The sequence below is a fragment of the Hemibagrus wyckioides genome, linkage group LG27 (genome assembly GCF_019097595.1).
Source record: "Hemibagrus wyckioides isolate EC202008001 linkage group LG27, SWU_Hwy_1.0, whole genome shotgun sequence".
NCBI classification, from domain to species: domain Eukaryota; kingdom Metazoa; phylum Chordata; class Actinopteri; order Siluriformes; family Bagridae; genus Hemibagrus; species Hemibagrus wyckioides.
The window spans coordinates 13,284,715-13,298,255 of NC_080736.1; the positions used below are offsets into that span (position 1 = coordinate 13,284,715).

General features: G+C 39.0%; 1 pseudogene; it reads right to left on the reverse strand.

The window, feature by feature from the left end:
* Positions 1-31: 31 nt before the first annotated feature.
* Positions 32-13,541, reverse strand: part of LOC131347717 (PHD finger protein 21A-like) — a 31,558-nt pseudogene continuing 18,048 nt past the window's right edge.

The window sequence follows — 13,541 nt, forward strand, 5'->3', positions numbered from 1 at the left end:
AAGTTCGATGCAGAAACAGACACACCAGTGATTGACTTTATGGTTTTAATTAGCAAAAATGGTAAAAATTAATAAATACAAATTGATCAAATGCTCCTAAAATGCCCATCCCCTTCAACATGAAGAAAGATGTGTAAATGTGCATTAAATAACTTACACGAAGAAAACGATGAAGTCTATGAATGAAACAAACAGACCAACATCAGGCAGCACCAAACAACAAAGACCAACAAAGACCAGATAACATACAAACTGTAAAAAAGTAATTCATCACATCATACTTTAAAACCATTATGAAAAAATATTCAACACTTCTTTCCAAGAGAACTATGTAAATCGCATACTGAACACTTCAGAATTAGTTTGGCACGAGGGGTGTACCACTGTGAATTTGTTGTGTTTGTGCAATACTCCTTATCTGATTGCCTTCCTGAATGCGTACAGGTGAGAGGCTCTTTAATGAGGTAATGGTAAAAGGAAGGCTTGCAAGTCTGTGTTGAGTGAAAACGTGAATGGCGACCTCAACACTCTGCCCAGTCGACTGTAATGCACTGCCTCAGTGTTGGACTTTCCAGTAGTTTCATGTTTGAAAAAAAAAAAATATATATATATCTATTTTTTAAACCACTTTAGGGACCAATAAATGACACAAACACTTAATCTCTAGTGTATGTAATGTATATGCAGAGACTTTCCACACTTTCGGACACTACAGCTTTAAACATCCAAACACAAATGGTCAGTCTTATCAGCAAACCCAACGAGGGGCTGAAGATGACACTTGTAAATATCCAATTTAATGGGCAATCCCTTAACATCCCCTAAACACACTTTTATCATATCAGACATTTCATCATCATGAAAAAAAAAAAAAGGAAGTAAAAGAAAAATTCTCTATTATAATCCACATCGAAGATCAAACAGCTGGAGTGAGATTCAACAAGAGTTTTGTATTTATTTGTAATACCCCCCCTTTCCCCTTTAATTTTACTGGTTGCACACCAGTTTGTTTTTTTGTCCTTTAGGTCCCACTCTGGCAAATTCACATACGTGTGTATGAACGTCTCCTGCAAACAATCATTTATTCATCTAGAAAATGTTCTGTCTCCCACAGCGCCTTAGAAAATTAAAATCAAGTGGCTCGCTGCTAAACACTGTCGTCTAGCGGGGCGGAAATTAAGCTCGGCTGCTTTGAATCAATCCAACTAAACCATGGAACGGACGCAAAAACACTCCAGAAATGAGAAGAAAAAACTATTAATTTGTTTGAACTGAAAGTGCAAAAACATCATAATTAAAATGAAAGATCTTGTAAACAAAACTCAAATCAGGCACTGGCCGAAAAATAAGCATAATAACATACACAACTAAAATCTGATGATAGTGCAACAGAAAGCAGTAATGAGTCCTGGACAGAAACACAAGTCATGTTGCCAAATCACACTGACACACACGTTCCTCCAACTGGGACATCGAATTAACCAAGAAACCAGAGCATGTTAAGGCAACCGCTTTAAAACTCTACAACAGGCCAGACGGGTTGATTGCCTGAGTAGTGAAACACACCCACACTCACACAAAGCTGATACGAGGACACAACCAGCACTATTTCTATTTACACAGACCTGCATCACATTAATATTTGTAATTTGCATCTCTGCATGATCTGTTGTGCTTCATTATCGACATAAAGTTTCATAAAAGTCGCCGTACCCTTGTATAAAACACACAATCTTGTATTTATAATGGTCTGACTCACATCTGTAGACTTTCAGAGATATGATACAAATGCAGCATGTCTTTGATCGCTCACTCTTGAACATGATATGACAGCAGATGAGTGGAGTGGTGTTGGGTTCATTTATGTTCCTGTGCTGTTGGGTTCTTAGCTAAACCTGGCACTCCTGTGCTTTTGCTCCGAGTCGTCTTAACAGTGCTGCCATGCGGAAGGCTAACACTTCAGCTAATAAAACAATACAAAATAGAAAGCCCTTGTATAATGCTACATAAGCATCATTTCACAAATAAAACATTTCCTTTGATAAAATGTGCATAAACCAACAGTAAAGTACCACAGGGCCAAAAAAAACCCCCCCAAGAGTGACACATCAGAGTGCTGCGGAAACCATCACTAACAAACCGTGACTTATTGTCCAGATGCCGTCAGCCCTGTGGTACACTACAGAGGGAACATAACCAGAATGTCACTGTTAAGTCTGATTTTAGAGTCATCCTATTAACTAAGTGACTGATTTGTTAGAGCCTATTTTTTTAAAACCTATTAGGGAAAGAGATGGAACGTTACACTTGAACTCCTCTGTTGTAAAGGTTGTGTTTGAGATCCAACACCAAACTCACTAACTGCCTTAACACTCAAACACACGTCAGTTTGATCACTAGTAAAGGCTGTGTCTGACTTTTTATTAAGAGTCCTCAATACTGATGCTACGCAAATACAATGCTATTATTCATACATCTATTTAATCACCATAAAGTAAAAATACATGTCCCTGTGGCAAACAATATTTGGCAAAACAGAGCTGAGTAATTTATTTGAAAAGACAACAATTTAAAAATATACTTACAGAATTGCTGCACATGGACGTTATAAATAGAACAAATACATCTAATAGGTGTGTAGCTTGTTGAACACCTGGAAGACCTGCTTATAAATTATGATTCATGTCTTTCACTTAGCTGTTCTGCTTTGGAGCCCAGAGGGGAGAAAAGCCCTACACCTGTACTGGACTGATTCTGTCACTCTAACAGCCTTATTACGCCTTTTAACAGCAATAGGACCAGAAGTAGACATGTACCGATATACATTTTTCATACTGTGAAACTTCCGATTTAACTTGCTTTATGATATAATCACAACATTACATTAACACACACTACATGCTTGCCTCTAGCTGTCTTGTGGCGCTCCATTTAACTGCAAACAGCAGGGAGAGGCTTTGGCAACCTCGTATTTATAGCTTCTATGTTCTTGTGCATTTATTTCACAATCAAGCTGCTAAAAAATGAAAGCCCTGTGATGGACTGACATCCCATGCAGGGTGTCTTCCTGCCTCATGCTCAGTGTTCCTGCGTGCTCCAGATACACTTGGACTCTGACCAGGATAAAGTGATACTGGAAATTAATGAATAAAATGAATAAACGAACATGCTTAAAGCAAAACTAAAATTATGCACAAGGTTGGTTTTTGTATTGAAAAACGAGTTAGTATAGGCATAAAAATATTATTGCCTACAATAACAAGACTGTGCATGTTTATTATCTCAATATATATCGTGACCACTGTATATTATCGGCACATGCCTACTTGTACGTCCTAAAACTAATGTTTTAATAGCTGGAAAAAGTCTTTGCTCAGTTGTTCCAGAAGCTTTCCAACCAAGAGGTGCAATGGCTACTATAGCAGGCACACGTTGGTGTGATATCTTAAACTCTGATAACTCTTAATTTATTTCTTTATATTATTATTGATTATTATTATTTGTGTTAAATTTTTCAGGTGCTGGTACTTTAGAACTTTTAATCCTGCTCATCCAAAATGGCACTGTGGATTCTTACAGACAAGACAACACAGGAACAGAAACATCAAATGGCAACTTAGGACACTTTTAGATCGGAGGTGTATGGGGTGTAAGGGGGTAGAACAGGGTGCACACTTTAATGTCGATACTATTCTATACCTTGTACTACCTCTGCCATGGGCATTACTGTAGGCAACGGAGGCTCCACACTTCCTCTGAGGTCCCTGATGCTGTTTTTATTTATGTCTCCCATGCAGCCTTTGTCACTGGCGATATTTTGGTTTTTACTTTCCTCGTGTCCATCCTCTGGCTCCAGAGTCCCGTTTGAGCTGGCACACATGGTGTTCTGGCTGTGTGTATTGCTGAGAGTTGGAGAGGTGTCTGTAACAGAATCATGTCGGCTGATGGAAGTGTTCTTGGTTTCACTGGTGTCCTCGCTTTTCTCAGCGCTTGAGATGCTGCTGTTGGTGTTTGTGGGAGTGTTGAGTAGGTTTGAGGTATCTCTGAGATCTGTAAAGGTGTTGCCTACATCAGAGAGACTACCGAAACTTGTGCTGTTCTTTCTGTTTGGATGTTGGTTTTCCTCCGAGCTCTGAGTGGTGATGAGTTGTTGGGTCAAAATAGTGCCTGGATTTCCGTTGGTAATGCCCAGGGCCAAAAACTGGGGCAGAGAGGGCAGTTGGATGCCCCTAATAAGACGCACTAGATCCTTCACCTTCTCTATTGAGGCCTCCATTTCCTTCTGTCGGGCCAGAACACCATTTCTACTCTCTGTACATACCTGAAGGAGGCAAGAACCAGTAATCTAGATATAAGTTGTGTCTCAAGATTTTAAAATGTCATGAAATGACTAATTATGTCACTATAGTTGGAAACCTTGGGGCTGGAGACATAAATGAGACATGATCTCACCGTGATGGAGTCACTGAGCTGTTTAGCTTTAAGCTCAAGCTCCTCTCTCTCCTGTTGTAGTTCAGAGCTCCACTTCTCTAGCCTTTGCTTCTCCTGTTCTCTCTCTGTGAGACAAAAGATTGAAGTCATCCCATGTATTTCAGTCACTACCAGGAAATAAAATAGTGTCTGCCAACCCTGCCAACCCAAGACCTGCCAACCCTGCAGAGGAATAAAGAACAGGATGCAGTACTTTTTTTTCCGAAAGTCCTTTTACAAATGACTAATGTAAGATGTTATGTACAGTAATTAATAGGAGAATGCACATTTAAACTTTTCTATTGTCTACATCTTAACTAACACAGATAAATACATACATGTGCACTCCAGTGTCTACCATGACGTGCTGTCTGAATGTGAATAATGTTAACTATATCATTTAACCATGGATTATTAATGTAAGATGGGGGGACGGAAGCAGACATTCCAGGGGCTTAGGTAATATTGGGGAGATTATTTCCAAGTTTAATTAGTCAAGTATTCCATATTTATGTTGACTGGTTCATCCTTTTTTATTGGGGGGGTTATGACTGCTCTTTTTGGCAATTTTTGTGAAATAACTTATAAGCGTCCTCTGAGGTTAAAATGCATGGCTCCTTCACGAACTGGGTAAAGGTTGGCAGATCTGCTACCATGACTCAAACCTGTTACCTGCTTTGTAAGAAATGTAGGAATGGACTATGGCAAGAGTTCCAGGCCACTCTATCACTTCATCCTTCTTCAAAATCTGGAAATTATATATATAAAAAAAAAACTACTATTGGCAATCAAAGCACATATCACCATAGCTTTGGTGCAAAAATGAACAAAAAGACATGAATGCGAAAGAAGTGGATGAAGACAATGCAACACTGAAAAATGCAAATACCAGAGACCAGTGGACATTACAATGAAGCAGTTTAATTATCCAAAGAACAGAACAGCCTTGGCTCAAGTTCAATGGTCTGAACCGCTTCCATGTTACTGAGACTTTGTGTAGATCTTCAAGGATGGCCAAATCCCTGTTTGTAAGGCTTGGGCAATAATCTCTCTATTTTTTTTTTAGGAAGAGCAAGGAGCAGAGAGGGGGCAAAGATTGTGGGTACTCAGGTGGACATTTACCTGCTTTTTGCATGAGGGGCAAATCCACATGCCCCGAGGCACATTGTGGAGGGTCGGCGCCAGGCAGTCCTGGTGATAGACGCGTGAGCAGGCGTCACACATGAGTAACTGCCCACTGCCCTACACACCATACACAAAGCATCATGGATGTCTCCCTGCCACACAGAATCCACCAATCACAACACTGACTGCCACATGCTGGGCCAATCACACAAGTGGAGGTGGGACTTCTTAGATTTCAAATCGTTTAAAATGCCATGGAGGATTCATTCACTAGTACTAAATTCACTAACTAGTACTTTAAACCATCCTGAGCAACGTTTAACAGTAGTCATAATACTTAAAGCCATGTGCAATGGTTTACAATTTAAAAATCACTGCTTTTAAAAATATTTATTTGGGAAGATACATTCTATACAAAAGAATGAACTGATGCAGAATAAAATGCAGGCTACAGGAGAAATGTTGGTCAGTTCAACTCAATTCTATAGTTATTTAAACAATGGAAATTGTCACAAAGCAGCTTTATAGAATCCAGATGTAGACCTAGTTTAGGATCCCTAATGAGCAAGCCAGAGCAACAGTGGCAAGGAAAAACATCCTGAGACAACCTTGATAGGAACTAGATTCAAATGTAAACCCAAATTATATGAGATTATAAATCATTACTCTTCTACACTTGTAATGATTTATAATTCCACGATCTGTCTGTGGTCATTCTATCATCACTTAGCCACCACTGAGACCACATCTTCATCTGTCACATAGGGAGTGCTGATAATCCTGAAGAGAACAGGGGAGTGTATCAGTGGGTGCAGTAGTCTCCCATAGCTACTTACATCCCCCACTGAGCTCAGGCTGAGACGAGGGCTGGATGGGGATGGATGTGATGAGAGGGATTGTGGAAAGACGGGGAAGTGAGGACCCACACACGCTGGGTGTAGGCTGGTGGGGGTCAAAGGGCTGATGCCCCTCTCCACCACACGGCTGGGTTTGGGTGGGCGACCTGGGTGAGATGAGATAGACAACAAAAGGGGAAAAAATAAAATGGAAAGACAAATAAAAAGAAACACTGGTATGACATACCTCTGATGAGCCATCCTCGTTGGCTAGCAAAGAAAGTGGGAATGAAAACGTTATGTTAGACAACAGAAAAAGCAAAGCAGGGATTCCACCTCATGAACAGTACCATGGATTTAATTATTAGTTTAATAGAGGTTAGACAGATAAGTATAATCATTAATAATCAGGCTTAATAAGTTCCTTTCACTGAGATGTATAATACCTAAAGCTGTAGAAAGAGCTAAACGGGGCTCCTGTAAAATGGCTGGGGATTGTTGTTTACTGAGTGGATGAAGAAACCTACATTACGTGAACATTAAAAAATCCTTAAACAAAAAAAACAAGCAAGCAAACAAAAAAAAGTGAAAAACAAACATCTGTGCACATCTTTTACAGTCATTTTTACAGACTATTTCTAAAACTAACTACAAATTGTATTTAAAATTATGTTTTCTTTGTGGATGCATATTACAATTTGAAATTTTATTTACATGAACAAACAATGTCTGCCAAATTTCAAGTGCAAAGTCATCTGCAATTGCATTTCCCATGTCTTACGAAATATGACCTAAAATAGCACTGGCTTCCATAACTGAAATGGAAACGCAGTTCCCTTTGCATTGTGTTTCCGATGCCTTGCACAGAGACCGGTCACTCAGTGTTGGAGGTGGGAGGATATTATGGGGCATGTGTTTTAGAATGCCTTGCACTCACTGGCCAAAATGGAATACGTGATGAACACTGTATGTTTGTGTAAATGAAAATGCAAAAGGTAATATGCGATTTGTATTTTGTATTTAAATTATGTTATGTTAATTTATTTGTCCACAAATAGAAAATGCATTTATAAAGACATTTTGCAATTAGCTCTGAAAAAACACAATTTATTTCAGATCTCAATGTTCAGGATATTACGTTTAAACAGTATCTTTAATAGAGAACATGAGGGCAGCTGACCTCATGGTAGTGAGTGTGATCGAACTTGAGGTTTGTAAATATAAATGTATGTGATATTAAATCACAAATCCACACATTATCATCTGCAGAAAGAGGTCGTTTTTAGTGGAAGGAGAAAATGTACATATAATAAAGTTAATTTGAAAGGAGGGTGCAAAAGATAATCTAATTTAATCTAATCTAATGATCTAATGATGCACAGCTAAACATTTAAGCCAAGAAAGAAAGTCGGACTTTTCTTTTTTTTTCATTTTAATAATATTTGCATGTGCAGGGATATATCTGACTGTTTATAGCAGAACATTTAAATAGTGCTTGGGGCTGTAAGGCACATCTATGCTGGCAAGAAACACTTTAATATAACATACTGTTTGTGTGTGTGTGTGTGTGTGTTTGTGTAAATGAAGGTCATGCATTACTGTCCTCTATAACACTAACACTTCTAATCCTACATGCTCAAAAAACTGCTTTTAAGAAGTCAGCGACAGGTTTTAGTATATTTTAGTCTACAAAACTCTCATAAAAACTAGAGAATGAACTATCTAATAAATAATGCAACGCTCTGACAATAACACTCTGCAGCCATTCTGCTCAGTATTTCTCCAAGTGCACAGGCGACTGTAAGCAAACCTATTACATAAGTCAATTACAGACTGTGTGTGTGTGTGTAAGAAACAGAGTTTAAAAGAATATAGGAATGGTTATTCAGCTGGAATGCACAGGTACCAGTGAAAGCACACTGCGAGTGTTTCGCTGGTTTTATAGTTATGTCATGATGTCAGAAGCTGTGCATAGACAGAATAAAAATATCACTGTGTGCACACACTTTGAGTTAATGTACAGACTGATACACTCACCTCTCTTACTGTACTCTTGATTAGCAGAATTCAGGTAAGACACTGTGCTTTTCTTACGCTGTAACACAGTCACAGTTAAAGAATTATCCCCCACATATTATGCACACACTGTATCTGTATCTGTGTGTGGGAGTGTGTTACCTCTGGCTCGAACACTGCTCCACTATACACCGGATTTGCTGTTGTTCGTCTCTTTCTCTCTTGACGTTTGCTCTGAATCTCTGCACACAAAGAAAAGTGCTGAGGTTAACACAAAGAGCCAGGCTGAGCCAGCTGATTGTTGGCTGACTGCTTTAACTGGATTGAGTATAACTTTGTATAAAATGCATGGGTGAAGCGGGTCTTTATACAATGTATGCTTGCTGTGCTACATGTACTTAAAAGACATGCTAAAATGGAGAGACACACACACACACACACATACTCACCCTCCAGATAGTCATGTGTTACGAGCCCCAGAGACAGCATGAAGGCCAGTTTCTGTAGACACAAAAACACAGAGAAAAACATGTTAGATATAAAAGTAACAGCTGCAGGAGCAGGCAGGTTAAATGAGAATTCCTTAATGAGAGTGGACAGGACAGGGATCTAAAAACACTGCACATGTGCCTCTTGTGTAAAGTACATACAATATTTTTCATATTTATAATAATGGCTCAGCTATAGTGAATATAGTAAGAAATCAGCAAATCTTGCTGACAGCATCATTTACCAATGAATGCTCTCACTAAATCATTGCTGTAGCTCCAGCAGCAAAAAGCCATTAGAGTAGACGTAAATTCCCAGCCGGTCCAGGACGTCCTGACATTTACAGGTTAACGCACATGTTCTGTGACATATCAAGATCTAGACTTCTGTTCATCATTATTAATCTGTTATTCACCAGCAGCACTTACTGTACTGGGTGCCACTCCATAACAAAATATGAACATCAGCAATATTTCATTACAATTCATTACATTTCAAAGCAAAAGACTTCAGAAGTCAATATCATTTACTTTAGAACGACATTTCCTTTAACACCAGAGTAGAACACTACTGTGGATAAGGGGGTCTGCCAAATATCTTTTGCTTTTACACTTGTGGATATTTATCCACTTAATTTTTTATTATATTGTACAATGTTGGATAGATAATAGATCATGATGAGTTTATGGGTTTATAAAAAACATACTAGGGACTATATCTATCTAGTATATCTATATATTTAGCATAACTGAAATCTAATGACCATCCATCCATCCATCTTCTGCAGTGCTTATCCAACATGGGGAAGCCTCAGAGGGAGACTGCAACCTATCCCAGTGGACTCAGGGCACAAAGCAAGGGACACCCTGGAAAGTGTGCCAACCCATCGCAGAGCACAACAGCACACTACACACAATTTAGAACTGCCAAACAACATACATCATATGTCTTTGGACTGGGGGCCGAAACCCAGGCATACGCAGAGTGCAAGCTCTGCATACACAGGGCAGAGGTGGAAATTGAACCCTGGTCCCAAGAAGTGTGAGACAAACGTTCTAACCACTAAGCCTCTGCACCCTTCTAAAATGAAAATGTGATGCTTTACTTACATTTACTATTTTATTATTTACAAAATCTAATATACAATATTAAGAAAAAAGAATCTCATTCTGTAGTGCACGGAGGGAAAAGCCATGCCTTACCAGAGGGTTATCCTGACTTTTGGGTGTGGGGGTGTGTGCAGTCACAGGTGGGTTTGTATTTGATTGTGTGTGTGTGCTGGAGGTTGGAGAAGGAGGGACAGGTGATTTCAGTGGAACTGGGCAAGGTGCAGGACTGCTGGTTGATGTCTTTGGCTCCACCCTGTCCACTGCATCAGGAGTCTGAGTGAGACAGAAACCAAGTGAATATCTGTTAAATATCATCCCCTCTTGGTCAAACATATTTCACTGAACATGCTGTGTGAATAATAATAATAATAATAATAATAATAATGTCAAAGACAAAAACAAAAACAACATTTTTGGGAAAAAAATGAATGTGAAAAAGAACATTTTTTCAACTAAGATTATTTTTTCAACTACAAAGTTTGTTGAGTATTTGCCAAGGATTTCTATCCTCACTATTTTAGCCTGTAATCATACTGAAGCAGCACACAAATTAACAAGCTGGACGTTTATAATGATCTGATTGTACAGATATTTGCACATTTTATTTACTCAAGGAAATTAAATCATTAATGAATGCCCCAGAGAGCAAACTGACCAGATGCAACATGTAACATCTGTTGAGTTTAATCTGCAAACCTAATGTTTGACCACTGTCATTTAAGTTACTTTAAGTTAAGTTACGTTTAAGGAATGATTTAATGATCAGGTTTTAATGAAGTTGTACTAAAAGTTATTAAGCATGTGTTATCTCTCTTTGAGCTTCTGACCTCCTGCCTGAAAGTAAAAAATGCCAAACAATTTTTTGCATGTTTTCAAATAATCTAGATATAGTTCATGGTTAGTGAAAATTTTAAGAGATGAGAGTGTTGTACTCACAGGGGTATTGGGGCAGGACTCGCTGCTCCGGGCTGTGTGAGGTGTGCCTGCATTTGCAGAGTCGGTGTTAGCTTGAGCAGACGATGCAGCATGGGGTTTGGTGGGCTGGGGCGAGATGAGAATGCTGGGAAGCTGCGTGCTGTGCTTTGTGCTGCTAGTACTGAACTGACTGATGTTGGTGCTGAGCGTCATGGTGATGCTGGGGCAAGGCTGGATTATGTTAAAGCCAGGCTGGGCACTGCCAGGGCACGACTGGGTGGCATTAGTGGTTCCAGGCGGGGCGTTGGCAGTGCCAGGTTGGGGATTAAAAATGTGGAGTTGGTGCACTGGGCCTGTTGAGGGCAGCAGAGCAGAGCTGAGCTTGGCAGTAAGGAGCACAGGCTGCTGAGATGAGGCCAGGATTGGCTGCAGTGCTGCTGGAGCCACAGATGTTTTGGGCATTACCTGTTCCAAATGTTTAGTGAAAAAGAGAGAGAAAGAGAGAGAGATTTACAAGGTTTTGGAGCACATCTAGCACATCTGCTGCTCTTAACAGCAGTTTACACTTTCCAAAAAAGGCGGTGCGAGAGGCAAAACAAGACAAGCAATTATGTAGCATTTAAGTTCATTTCACATTGACTTGTATAAGATGTTAATCTCAATATAAACAGGCTTGCATGAGTATTCACTTCCACTTTACCTTTCACATGTTTGAGGTGTCATAAATCTACTGAACAGCACATGATAATGAAGTGGGATGAAAAATCAATGTAGACTGCTAAATGAATTTTAAGCAAGTGACTAAATGCAGCAGAAGCATCAGCAGCGCAGCAGAGACTAATTAAGATTTCATCTGTCCATGTAAAGTGACTCTAATCTCTAAAGAAGGGTTTAAACCGTTCTGTGTGAACCAACTGAAGTCTCTGCTATAGGCTGTATTCATTGCTGAAAGTGTTGTAAGCTAAATTAACCTCACAGAGCCAAGCATTGTCTTTGCTGCATTCAATAAAACACTATGTGCTCTGTTACCATTTAAAAACAGTGAAAATAAACGACAGTCTCATGACTCGTGTACTGTGCAGCAATCAGTTTAATATTCAGGGGCAAGAAGATGATGACAAATGAACGGGGCAAATATGATACTGTAAATAGTGTGAGCTGATTATTTGTGATATTTCAGTGTGCACAGCTAGCTAGGTAAAGGATTGTAATATAGTACATGTATGAGAGAAGCAAACAATGTTAAACATTTTGTGAGGTTTGTTTTAGTATTTATTTATTCTCTTGTTGACTATTTTTAATTAAATTGTCCTTCTAAACAATGTCAAATGACAGAGACCCTAAGATCAGTAGAGGGTGCTAATGTACCCCTTTCACTTATCCAAAATCCATGTGAGAAATACCCATTTTTGATGTACAAGTGTAGTAATCAACATGTTAAGAGGAGAATCTAAACAACAAATCAGGAATCTGTAATAAAAATGAAGGTTTACAGACACACCAAATTTAGCAAAAAGGTACAAGATCCTGAGGCAAACTGAAGAACTTCACTCAATAATCTAAAAGAAAATCACTCTCACAGCATCATCTGCATTATCATGAACCACTCGCTCCTGGGCAAATTTAGAAGAAATCTTGCCTTTAATAAAAAATAAAAAGCAGAAACACCAAAGCTACAGATATTTAGAGCATGAAAGGTAAGCATGTTCAGTAACACTGTTCTCCACACCGGTGGTTCTCACAGTGGCATAGCCAGGGGTCTGTGTGTTTTTTCACACTGATACTGTTAGAGCCATAATAGACATTACGTAATTATGAGTATATTGAAGTATATTGTTAAAATTGTTATTACTGCATTTGTATATTTTTATGACCTTTAAGAATGTTTATACTGTTATTGCATGTGCTTTATTATGTCCTTGTTAACTGATGAGGTGACTAAGACGTCATATCCGGGTCAGTGGTGTAGCAAGCAAGAGACGGAGCAATACAGTTTTTGACCGTCGTTCCATATTCTGTTGTTATATAAGTTTAAAAGATTGTTCCTGCTTTGAAATACAAATAAACGGGAATCAAAAAAGGAATATAACGACTTGGCTGAGTTCATCGCGTCAGACTGGTTGCTTAAAACGAATGGTACAAATACAAAACGTGGATCATTAGGAGTGCCATTACAGATACAGTGACGGAAATCATGACCTACAGATATCAGAGTTATTAAATTTAATATTAGGTTTTTATAGGTATTAGCCTGTTTGGTCAGCTTAGGCATATTTGGTCCAGCCGGGAGAAACGGCAGCAAATTCAAAAACTTGCATTTATTAGTCTAAATATTATTGTACACAGTGAAATAATTCAGCTGAATATACGAACAGTCTGACTGTGTTTGGAGCGGGTCCATGGAAATTATTTTACAGTTAAAGGGGTTACTGAAAGTGTGTGAACCCTTGCTCTACATGCTAGTCATGGCGGCTGGGATGGAGAGTGAACGGTTTCCATGGGAACAAACTTGCCGTAGAGAAGCTCAGTTGTCTGTCTGGTGGACAGGACAAATTTAGGAACTCTGACTGGCAGACTGCCA